This window comes from Euleptes europaea, chromosome 1 (assembly GCF_029931775.1).
Source record: "Euleptes europaea isolate rEulEur1 chromosome 1, rEulEur1.hap1, whole genome shotgun sequence".
Classification (NCBI taxonomy): Eukaryota; Metazoa; Chordata; class Lepidosauria; order Squamata; family Sphaerodactylidae; genus Euleptes; species Euleptes europaea.
Window position 1 is genome coordinate 93,358,193 of NC_079312.1, and position 12,285 is coordinate 93,370,477.

Sequence of the window (12,285 nt, forward strand, 5' to 3'; positions counted from 1 at the left end):
AGCTAGTCCAACCCCATGCTCAATGCAGGATCAGCCTAGAACTTCCCTGACAATTCTTTGTCCAGCTTCTGCTTAAAGACTGCCAGTGAGGGGGAGCTCACCACCTCCCTAGGTAGCTGATTCCACTGTCGAACATCTCTCATTGTAAACAATTTTTTCCTAATATCCAGCCAATTCCTTTCCACCCTCAATTTAAACCCATTATTGTGTGTCCTATCTTCTGCTGCCAAGTCACAGCTCTCTTAGAACTCTCTCAGCCCCACCTACCCCACATGGTGTCTGTTGTGGGGAGGGGAAGGGAAGGTGATTGTAAGCTGGTTTGATTCTTCCTTAAGTGGTAGAGAAAGACGACATATAAAAACCAACTCTTCTTCTTCTTCGCGAAGTATTAATTTGCAGACAGTCCTGCAGCTGCTACATGTTATGTCTTGGATCCTATGAACGAAATCCATACATGCTAGATTGCATGGAATTTATTCATAGGATCAAAGCCAGAACATGCAGATGCATCTGCTAAACGTCTGCTAAGACGCATCCGCTAAAACTTCCATTTACGCAAGATAAATGGTTTTCAATGGGCTCTCGTGCAAACTTTAAGTGCTGGAGGAAGTGTATTGAGCTCGTCCATAGGATATAAACCTATATGTTGCTAATGGTATGTACTTGACATTTTCTCCAGAGAAAGGTAAGTTAATCAAATCAAGGATTAATACGCATAACAAAACATGTGAGATGTCCACCATCAAGTAAAAAAATGACATACTTGACTACTAGTTAAGTAACCTAGAATGAAATAGGTTATTTCATTCATAAGTAGGAGCATAAAAGTGATTTCTAATTATGGCTCACATCTTATGGCTACGGTACAAAATAATTCCTTGGTGTATCTATAAAGTTAAAACATTACATTCATTGTGAAATCATTAGTTTAAGCCAGTCATTTTTATCAGTCAGCCTAAACTATTTACAGCCCTGCAGGATATGTTCATGGCAAAGACCATGGTTCAATTTCCCTTTCAGCTGTAAGGTTAAAGCAATTCAGTGCATAAAAGCCAGTGGCTTTTGCGAAGCACTTTCAGTGGTTGGAAGCAATGCCTTTGGCTTCCAGAACAATTCTCTATCCTCCTTGCCTGACAGCTATTCATAGCTCTTCCCTCACTATCCCGCAAATGATCAAACCTCAATCTCCAGGCCTTTTTCTTCCTTCCTGTCACCATGCCTCTTGCTAAGAACACGACACTCTTTGATAATCTGACTCCAGTATGCAAAATAAACTATGGAAGATCATCAAAATACATACTGTTTGTATAAGTGTTGGGCTAAGGGCCTGGGAGTGGCAGAACGATTAGCAGAAGTGGGAGAGTTATCAATCATTTTAAAAAGTATGTACTTTGCATAATTTATTCTGATGGCAGCATCTGGATTTCCTTGGAGTGGAATTTGGATTTGGTTCAGACTGCATGCAGCTCTTTCTATTAGATGCTCGGACACTTGGGCGACTTAAAGAGCTTCTCAAAGAGCTATCCCTTTTCATGCTGCTTGCCTTGGCAAGTTTAGGCAAGAAGCTGGATCGGCATCTTACATGTCTGTGTCAGTCTGGAATTCAGCCAGCCAGACAATACAATTCCCTACCAGGGCTCTTTCAAATGCTAGAGTTGTTAAGCCAGAACATGCAAAGGAACTTGACAGTGCGGGTCTATTGCTGGCAAACCTGACAGATGATGATGTGTTTTCGGAAACCAAATTTGGTATATAGTGCCTGAGGTGTTTGGAGTACTCCAGTTGACTTTTTGAATAGCCCTTCATTAGCAATCTGTTAAAGCAAGGCTTGTGCTTCAACTCCTAAATATGGCTTTTGGCAGGGCCGTAACTATGGGGGTGGGGGGCGAGGAAGGCAGCCGCCACCCCTGTAGCATGCAGAGAGGGCAGCAGAACTGCCTCTCCTACCCAGCCGACTCCTCCTGAGGAGAGGCTGGTCTGCCACCCTCTCTGCATGTCACAGGGCAGCAGCTGCCAGCCAGCGTGGTGTAGTGGTTAAAAGCAGTGGTTTGTAGCAGTGGACTCTAATCTGGAGAACCGGGTTTGATTCCCCACTCCTCCAAATGAGCGGCGGACGCTAATCTGGTGAGCCGGGTTGGTTTCCCCACTCCTCCACATGAAGCCAGCTGGGTGTCCTTGGGCTAGTCACAGCTCTCTTAGAGCTCTCTCAGCCCCACCTACCTCACAGGGTGTCTGTTGTGGGGAAGGGAAGGTGATTTTAATCCGGTTTGATTCTTCCTTAAGTGGTAGAAAGTCAGCATATAAAAACCAGCGTCTTTTTCTTCCTCGCCTTTCCCCACCCCCAGCTACGGCCCTGGCTATTGGTCTGGGTTGGACGATACTGTTCAAGTGAGACCATTCAAGACATGAATGAGTACACTTCAGCAAGGTACAATCTAGTATATTGAAAAGGGAAACTATATAAGCCTTGGCCATGCATTCTGATCTTGATGAGGATCCTCAGAGAACAAACAAGTTAATTAATCAATTATTCCAGGCTCCACATAGTTTGAAAAACTACACGTTTGGATCCAAAATTACATCAACATAACAATTTGATGGAAGCTTCTCCTGTACCCCCCAAGCCACTGACGAGGGACCCTCGACAACTCTATGGGGGGGGGCTTCAGTGAGGAAAAGGATTCGGTAGCAATTGCCCTCCCACTGTTTTCTGCAAATGGTGTCTCTGTTGTTGCACATCTTTTGAACCTGAACAGTGCTGTATCAAGGGGCATAGAAGGCTACTAGGGGAAGAAGAAGCTGATGAAAAAACAATCAATTCTATCAAGTTGCTATTTTGGTGTATTGTATTGCCTTTAATTTATTCTATTACTTTTCCACTGGCACAGACCTGTGGAATATGCTGCAGGTCACATATGATAAAGCTAACTTGTGCGAGGTTGCATTAGGAGTACTCTGTCATAGGGTTGAAAGCATTAATTGAACAATTCATTCAAGTTAAAACCCAGTCTGTCCAAACAAATTATTCTACTGTGTTATTAAATGAGAAATCAACAGCTGTGTTCTGCAAATATTCTCCAAATGTCACCTGTACTGAGTCAACTTAGTATTTATTTACACAAATTAACAAATTGGTAATTAATTCAGCGTAAGACAATAACCCCCAAATGCTTCATCATTTAGAAGCCCTAGTTTGACTGATTCCTCGCTCTTATAGAGTAACAGGTGGATGGAGATTAGGGGACAGCATTTAAATGTGTGGTAACTAACCACCTTCTCCTCAGCATTTCTACATTAAAGTTAAGGTGCAATTACTATAGCTATTGCCTTGTGCTGCAGTGATAGTTGTTGTTATGTTATGAAATTGTTCAGCATTGAGCAAGTCCAACAGTTTGCTATTCATGAACAAGGGCAAAGGTGAAGAAGTAAGAACACACAGAGAGGATTTCCAAAGGTAATATGAAACCAACCTATGTTCCTGGCGGAGATCACAAAAGAATTGGGAGAGTGCTTATTTCATGCTAAGTGGAAACTTCTTATGTCTGCAACAGTATCCTACCCTACAACTTCTGTTACAGCCTATTCCCTGTGACTAGGCGAGGTTCTAAATTTTTCATTGTTAGCGATACTGCCAACCAAACCCACAGGAAAGGAGTGAGAGTTGATGAGAAACCTCTTCCACCTCCTGATTTTACTTGGTTCTAAAGCTGAGTGTCTCTTCAGCAGCAGGTCTGAATTCACAGGACTTTAAAAAACTTATTATTTCAAACTTTTTAACTTAAATAATCACAAATGCACAGTGTTGCATCCAAGAGTGTTGCATCTTACAGAGATTAAAATTGTGTAAACCATACAAGAGGTGCACAAAAGAGGAGAAAAGCCTGAACTATAAACAACACGAAGATATGAATTCAATAACATTACTAAAACTGTTCTTATCAGTGTGACCTGTGGGATTTTTAAATGGGAACAAAGTTAAAAGTGCTATCTTTTGGAATGGGAGTGTGCCCCCCACTAATTGTGGCTTGTTGATTATGTGACCAGTCTCTTTTTTTGGCTGTGTGTCACTTACACACATATATCCAATCTGTTTATGTGTAATTACATTAGTACTATAATTAGTCTGTGGAGCTCAGCACACAAGTACCCCAGAGCCTATTCAAGTGACAAATGTACTCGATGGGTACAAAGCGATTAATGGCTTATGAATCGTTAATTGACAAGGCCTGGGGGTTAGTTCTTTTTCCATTTATCTTCCTCAGCATCATATAAAGTTATTGCTATTCATAAAGAGATTTCTTTTTTCAACAGAGCAGAACTGCCTTTTGACAGCGTTCCAATGAAGAGGCTTTTGGTGCTTTCTTTCAGCCACTGAGTGCTTTGTCCAACACTTATGTCAGAGGACTTTATTTAGAAAGGAAAGAAACACCAAGTCAGCGCCACTGTCATGCAGTGACTACTTAGTAGTTTTCACTTCAGGATAGCGGGAAAGAATTAAGTTGCCCTGAACATGTCTCTGGAACTGGATTTTCATTCGCAACAGTGGAAATGAGATAATCAACTAAGACATGGTGCTAAGAAAATGTAATTGCATTGATACTAACATAATGTCCATAAAGACATCACTCACAAAGAAAAACAGACATGGTCTCCCCCACTCTTCCCCAAACATCACTTTGTCTACCCTTAACAGGAAATGTTATTCCTATTCCCTATTACTATGTATGGGTGTGAAAGCTGGACAGTGAAGAAAGCGGATAGGAAGAAAATAGATTCCTTTGAAATGTGGTGTTGGAGGAGAGTGTTATGGATTCCGTGGACTGCCAAAAAAACAAATCAGTGGGTTATAGATCAAATCAAGCCTGAACTGACCCTAGAAGCTAAAATGACTAAACTGAGGCTATCGTATTTTGGTCACGTCATGAGATGACAAGAGTCACTGGAAAAGACAGTCATGCTAGGAAAAGTTGAGGACAGCTGGAGAAGAGGAAGACCCAACAAGAGATGGATTGACTCAATAAAGGAAGCCACAGCCTTCAGTTTGCAAGATCTGAGAAAGGCTGTCAAAGGCAGGACATTTTGGAGGACTTTCATTCATAGGGTCGCCATGAGTCGGAAGCGACTTGACGGCACTTACACACACAACAGGAAATGAGCCACTCAGATTCCTTCTTCAGAACTTTGTAAGATGAGGCGTAATGGCAACTGTTGTTGGATATGTGCCCGCTAATCTGCTGATGGGGGGGAGGGAGAGAAACTGCTATACTCCTCAGAAGCATGTCATGAATAAATACAGATTTCCCTCCACATCGTCTACGTACTGAAAAAAGTTTTGCCTATCATGTAATAGCAAAATAGCCCCGCTGGTGGAAAAAACAGTCTACCCAAGTGGTTGCTGTAAGCAGTGTGAGAAGGTCACTGACTGGCTGAAATCTCTCAGAGGACTGGGAAAAGCTGACACAAACCCTAGACTTGTATTCAGATCATCCGTGTTTGTTTTTTTAAAAACTGTTCAAAAAGGGACGCAAATGAGGTTTGCACACCCTATTTGTGTTTTCTGCACAAAAACCACTGTTCTATAATGACGCTTCCTGGTAGATATGTGGGGTTTGGCACATACTGTGAGAAGATTTTTCTATTAAATACACATTTTCTACTTGTTTCTAAACATTCTGATAATGAACTGTTTAATAAACCAGAAAGAAATATTAACAGATGAGCCACTTTGTGCAAAAACTGAGACTTATTTCCAACTAAACTGCACTTTTACTTAAATCAATTTACTGAAACGAGAACTTCTTCACCCAGTATATTGAAGAGGATAAAACTGTTCATGAGCAACAATTTTAGAATCACACACTGCGTCATTAGTTGATTCACAAACCTGATTGTTTCTTTGAGAATGTGTCTGTACATATAAACAGTCAGAAATCTATTGTACAAACATTGCTACAGTATTACAAACACAAACAGATTTTCTTCCTTGGGTCTTTTTTCTTTCACGTATGTTTTTATTTAGGCAAATCACACAAACAAGTGAGTGAATGTCGTTTTTAAAGAGTAGTATTTAGACCACAAGGCCATGAGTCAGGATTTCCTGAGAACTCAATGCTAGGATCTTTTTCTACCTTTAGCTTAAAGCAAGTCACTTGGAATTCGTCTGCATTGGTTTCTGTAAATCGCAGATAATGCTCCTTACCTACCTCACAGGGAGGCTGTGAGAATTAGAGCTATCAGAATGTGAAGTGCTTTTCAAAGCACTAAGAATAAGCCAGATTAGTTTCTCCAAATAAAAAATTTCTTCACAATTTTGGGCAATAGATTCATGCCACTGAATGTTCTGTTTATGCTATGAGGATGATGGTGCCAAATATTTTCAAACCTCCTAAGGGCATTTAGAAGCACAATTCTGTTGAAGTTAAACCATGCTGTTCTAAAGTGTCTTCTGGAATCTGATGGTGCAAGTACATTATTAGTGAAGTGAGCTGGGCATGGTTCTGGTAAATGAAGATTTAGAACTGAACTGAATGTTAAGTGGGAGATCTGTGATCAGATCACCTGTTATATAAAAAAACAACTGGGGGACGGGATTTGGACTATGGGAATTGGGGAGGGTAATCTTTCCCTCATGCCATCTTTCTGAAAGAAACCATAGCTGCTTTTCTGATACAGGTGGGGGACCTCCAAGGACTTCATTGAAAGCCCCCATACCCTTTCCTGCCTTCTTCTCTCCTTCCCACCCACTAGACAACCCACTTCCTCTCCTTGGGAAAAGTCTGGCCAAGTTACATGGTCTCCCAGATCCTAATCTAAACCACTACACCACACTGATTTTTGTTTGGTGGCTGCTGTTGAGTGGTAGTTAGCACCTGGGCCTGGGTGAGTCGTGGAACTTCCATGGTATCAAGCTATCTGGTGGTTGCTATCAAGGCCATGACTCCTCCTCAAAGGCCAAAGTTGCCCTGGGAAGGACAGTTACCCCTCCACACCTTTTACTGACAGAAACAAAAGCTTCAACTGGTGCTAATGTTGTGGTTGCCTAGCAATGGCCAGAGACAATAGCATTTGTTTCTCAAAGCTAGTCCTGCTTCTATGGGGGTGGGATGTGTGTGCTACCTACTACTGTGGTTTGTTTCTTTTAAGAACCTGCAAACCTGAGGCTTTTTCCAGGTTTGTAGAAAGATCTGTCTTGCCTGTCCCTGGCTCCAGTCTCTGGATTTAAGTATCCATAGATTCGGCAATGTTGAGAATCATATATATTGATATGGGTACCTATTTGTTCCCTTACTGGTGTTAACAGGAACTTGGGAAGGGTGGGGGAGATTCCTGCTAGAAAACACGGTACAAGGAAAGGGGTAAGCTACCCTCCGCCCATGACATTGCCTCATTCCAAATGGTCTCACCAGACTTTCACTGCATATTAATATGAAAAAACCCTGATCTCCTCTACAACATATAGTTCATGATCAACGCTTCAAGCAACATAGACTTGATTTGCCCTGCTACAGTCCTGGGGATTATGTTAGCATAAATACAGGAACACAAAGATCTGAAAACCTTCTTTATTTATATCTTACCTTTCTTCCACAGAATATAGGTAGGATATCAGAGAGAGAATATCAGAGAGAGAGAGAGAGAGAGAGAGAGAATATGAGAGAGAGAGAGAGAGAGAGAGAATATGAGAGAGAGAGAGAGTGTGTGTGTGTGTGTGTGTGTGTTTCCAGGCAGTCTCCTATCCAGGCACTGACCAGACCCAGGCCCGCTTAATTTCAACAATGCTGTGGCATCAGTGAAGTAAGTAGTGTGACGTTGTATGAGGCACCGCTGTATCCCCACTGGATTTTCAGACTTGCCTCACAATATCCAAAAAATGCTGCCATGGGAGCCAAAAACCCTTACAACCAGCTCCAAGGCTAAATGCTGTCCCCAACCCATGAAACTACAGGTGAAGCAGTAAAATACACACCTATGTGTAGAGGCCCGCATGTAGAAGAATCTTCATCTAAGTTATTCCCTCCCACAAAGCAAGTGACTAGAGCTTTGTCCAAGGCAAAATGGAGCTCAGTGTGAGTCAGTGAAAGCGCTTTCTTCTGAAGTCATTGGAACTTACTTCCTACAAGGACGAGGATGTAAAGTTGCAAGCTACAAATGGCTTTTTCAAGATAAATTTCATTAAGATTAATATTCTCTTTCTTTTTCCAAAATATTTACTTTTAAATTCTGGATAACTTTGCTTCATTACTAGAAGAGAGGGTGGGAAAAAGAACCCAATACTTTGTCCATTCCTTTAAGAGTGAAGCTTTGAGATGGCTCAGATAATTTAGGGTTGAGTGTCACCAAAACCTTTCTATATAAACTCAACAAAACACAACCAGTATAAGAGCCAATTGTGTGCTGTGAAGCTCCCAGATATTTCATTATAAGCATCTCCCACTAATGCACTTAAAAGATTTACAGGAACCAATTATCACCTTTTATACCACCCACCAACATCAATTATTGCTTAAATTTAAGATGATAGCAAAATGATTTCAAAAGCCACTTTATAATCATATCTGTCTCTCTTTCTCTATACATTACCGCTTTGGTCTCACACAACTGTCCTGAGGCATTTCTTATTAAGAGGATACTCGGTTTTAAGCATTATTTGGAATCTGAATAGCACATCTTTAACCCTTTGCAATGATGTCTAATGGTTTGTATCAATTTAAAAAAACAAATGAAAAGAGAAAAAACTGAAATATGGATACAATGAATACAGGCTGTGGAATCATTTCTGCAGTTCTGGTAAAGCAAACATAAGAGCAATTTTAGTGGATTATAATTTTAGATTATGTTGTTTGACCAGGCTTTGTAATATTTAAGACATATTTACTCATGTCTTTTTTCTACAATTAAACCTTAACAATGGAAGAAGGATCTTAAAGACTGCCTCCTCACATATATACCCCATAAATTTGCCAAGATCATTAAAGCAGGTCATGTTTAGGTTGTTCTGCCTGGAAAGATAATGCAGGTAATATTGAGGAACAAGACTTTCTCAGTAATGCCCCCATTTTATAAAACCTGCTTGGCAAAAATTGCCCTCTCTAAGCATGTGCAAAAATTCATCAGTGGATCCAACCCAATATGCACACAGGATTTTAGCTTAAGGCAAAGCAAAATATCAAAACCTGGTTCTGTGATTCTTTCTTTATATCTGTAAGAACTTGCAAGCAACCATTAAAAGGAACAATGGTGGGCATGGCTATCTTAGTACAATAGACCAGTGTCAACCATCTATGGGCACAAGGTTTATGGATCTTTCCCTTCTCTCCCCCCCCCCCATATTACTTTCTGACCCTGGGAAAGTTGAAGTTTTTTCTTCTTCCTACTGCAACCTAAAAATGGTAACTGTCTCAACTGAGTGCCTGACACAAAAACTGCATGGCTCATCAGATGTTCCAATGTTTCTCAATCAATAACTGTTGTGTTTCCTACACTCTATTAAACTGAAGCCCCTAAAAGTATATTTTAGTGAATATACGTTGACCGAAATTTATTATTTCTATGCCACATCTTCAGAGTCCTGCTTAAGGTGACTTCCAATTAAAACTATACTATAAAATAGTCATTAAAAACAAACCATTAGACATCAGCATCATAAAAATTAACAACACAACTGAAGAAGACCATTAAAAAACTGATTCTCTAGTTGACAACTTCCTCACCTCTGATGGCAGGAACACAGAGAACAGGGCTTGAGAGGTGGATTAGATGGTATGGGAGGGGACAGTCCTTTAGGTACTCTAGCCCTAAGCCGTTTAGGGCTTTAAAGATATGAACCAGCACTTGAATTGTGCCTGGAAACAGATGGGTTATCACTGCAGATTTTTCAGCACAAGTGTGATACAAAATGGCTACCTGTACCATATCCCTCCTTTGCATGAAACTGGGCAAAGGGGAATACTCTAATTGTTGGGGCATACGTTTTTTTCAGTTTTGTTTTTAATGTGTTGTTTTAATGTTTGTTTTATATTGGTTGTTACCCATCTTGAGTGTTGGGATGCCCAGGAGAAAGTTGAGTACATAAATATTTAAATAAATGTAAAGAACTGTCCTCCATCTTCACCCAAATACTCTCATATAAACCCATCTCTAGGGTTCATACATAAACACTCTGAGGTCACAAACAAGTAAGAATTATTTCAGTGTAGGTTTTTTGAGAATGCTTCCAGAGTGATTCTGATGGAAGGATGTCTATTAATTACATCACAATTGGTAATTCTCACAGATTTTTCAGGAACATATGGCTCCTTAAGAGGTTCTACTTGTACTGTTGCTCCACAGATAACTGCATGGTTGTTTCATTCCACCCTTACTTTATTTTTATTTCTGTACATGATTCTGAAAGAATTATTCTAGAATTATTCCACTGGAAGCAAACATTATGGTGGAAGAGAACTTAGGTTTCTGTAGCTATGAGGTATTATTTGACAGATATTAAGTCCTTCATAACATGAACATAAAATGCATTATAAAAGATCGATTTTATTTGATATATGGTCTGTGAAAAGTAGTAAAATGTTTAATGGAAGGCCAATGAAACCTAATCAAATATGTACAATAGAGCTGCTTCAAATGCACTGTTGAAAAAAAAAGTAAAATATGGTCCCAAACCTAATTTACCTCTTGCAAATGATTGTACCTCAACTGAAAACTATTAACACACACTGTTAAGCAGCCATAGGGTTACTGGTTTTTCTATTCATGCAACAACTAACTGTTAAAATGATTACTTGTGCAATAAACTTATTCAAGTGAGGACAACGAATTTAACCTACACTTGAATGCTTCTTGCATAACGATATTGGTTACAAAAAAGAGAGTCCCAAGTAAATGAGACCAGAACTGTTAAGGGAAGGGGATAAGCCTTCTGAACCAATTCTAGAACACCTCTTTGTTGGTTTTACACCAAGAAAGAGTTCCGGAGCTTCCGGTGGTGCGCTGGGACGAGTAAGACGTTCCCTCAGGCTGTCCTGGGGGAAATCCAAGTTTGCGCTAATTTAGGGGTGATATATGCACCCCAATCCGACCCTTGCAAGTGGGTCGGACAGCAGGAACTCCCTGCAGCCCATAAACGCAGTGTGACCTCCCAAAGACTCTGAGGGAGCTTTATAAGCCCCCCAGAGCTCTGGACGCCGGTCCTGCGAGGGCACATAGGGAAAGGAATCGCCAAAACGCAACTTTGGCATAAGGCTCTACCCTCCACCACCTTAATACCAACATAAAGGACTATTTTAAGAGAAGAACCTCACCTCTCGATGTCTAAGTGAGTACAAAGAACCCTTCGTCTTTTACTGGCATTTTCGAATAACCGGGGGGTAGATGAAGATATTCCCAGTACCTCTGCTCCTCCCTTATTTTAATCGGGAAAGTTTGATTTGTAAATTCCATCAGGATTAGCGGCAGGAGCCTTATCAAACAGATCAGCTTAAATCAAAACAAAGAGTTGGAAGGACGCTTAAATGACGGACTAAAATCTCTACCAATGAGAAGCAACTCTGAGGGAAGGGGAGGGCGAATTTCTTCCTGATTCTCTGGTGAAAAAGAATTTCCTGCCACGTTAGCAGCAAGGGATTCATCAGACCGGAAGCCCCTCTATACCACCCTCTCTATCATCTGAGTCACAACAACAGGAAGCAAGCTGGAGGACCGGATACGCGTCGCACTTGAGTAACACAGAAATAATTCCTGAAGGAAACAACCATCGAGATGAGGCGGTAGAAGGTCCACGGCAAATACAACTTCCGGAATACTTCCTGGTAGATCCGACCTAGAGCGTCCAGTAAAACTCGTTGGTATTTCAAAACTTTATTAAGCTGTTTTAAAGCCAAATTCAGTTCTATTCAATCCGAAAAAATTATTAAGCTGATCATTGAATTACCCTCTATTAACCACCATCTGGAGGGCCCTGTCTGAGGACATGACTTTTACCAGCCTTATTCCAATGTAAATGTCTGGAACCCGACCCCGTTCTGGCTCACTGCATAGCCCTGCCTATACTAAACTGAAGGACTCAGCACAAGTTTAGCTATGGATAAGAAATTACAGGATATGTTAGCCAAACAAACAGAGGCAACAAATAAGCAGCTTGAACAGATGTCTACACAGATGTCTACACAGATGGCACAGTTAACTTCTATGATGACAAATCTAGGCCAAGCATCTCAAGCTATTGACCATAAATTGGATGTGGTAACAGGAGATCTTAAAGAAGTAAAAACTCAAATGAGTACTATGCAG

General features: G+C 40.7%; 1 protein-coding gene across 1 annotated transcript in view; it reads right to left on the reverse strand.

Annotated features, from left to right (window-relative positions):
* JADE2 (jade family PHD finger 2) overlaps positions 1-12,285 on the reverse strand; it is a 184,862-nt gene that overhangs the window by 65,480 nt on the left and 107,097 nt on the right. The gene's annotated exons all lie outside the window — the stretch shown is intronic.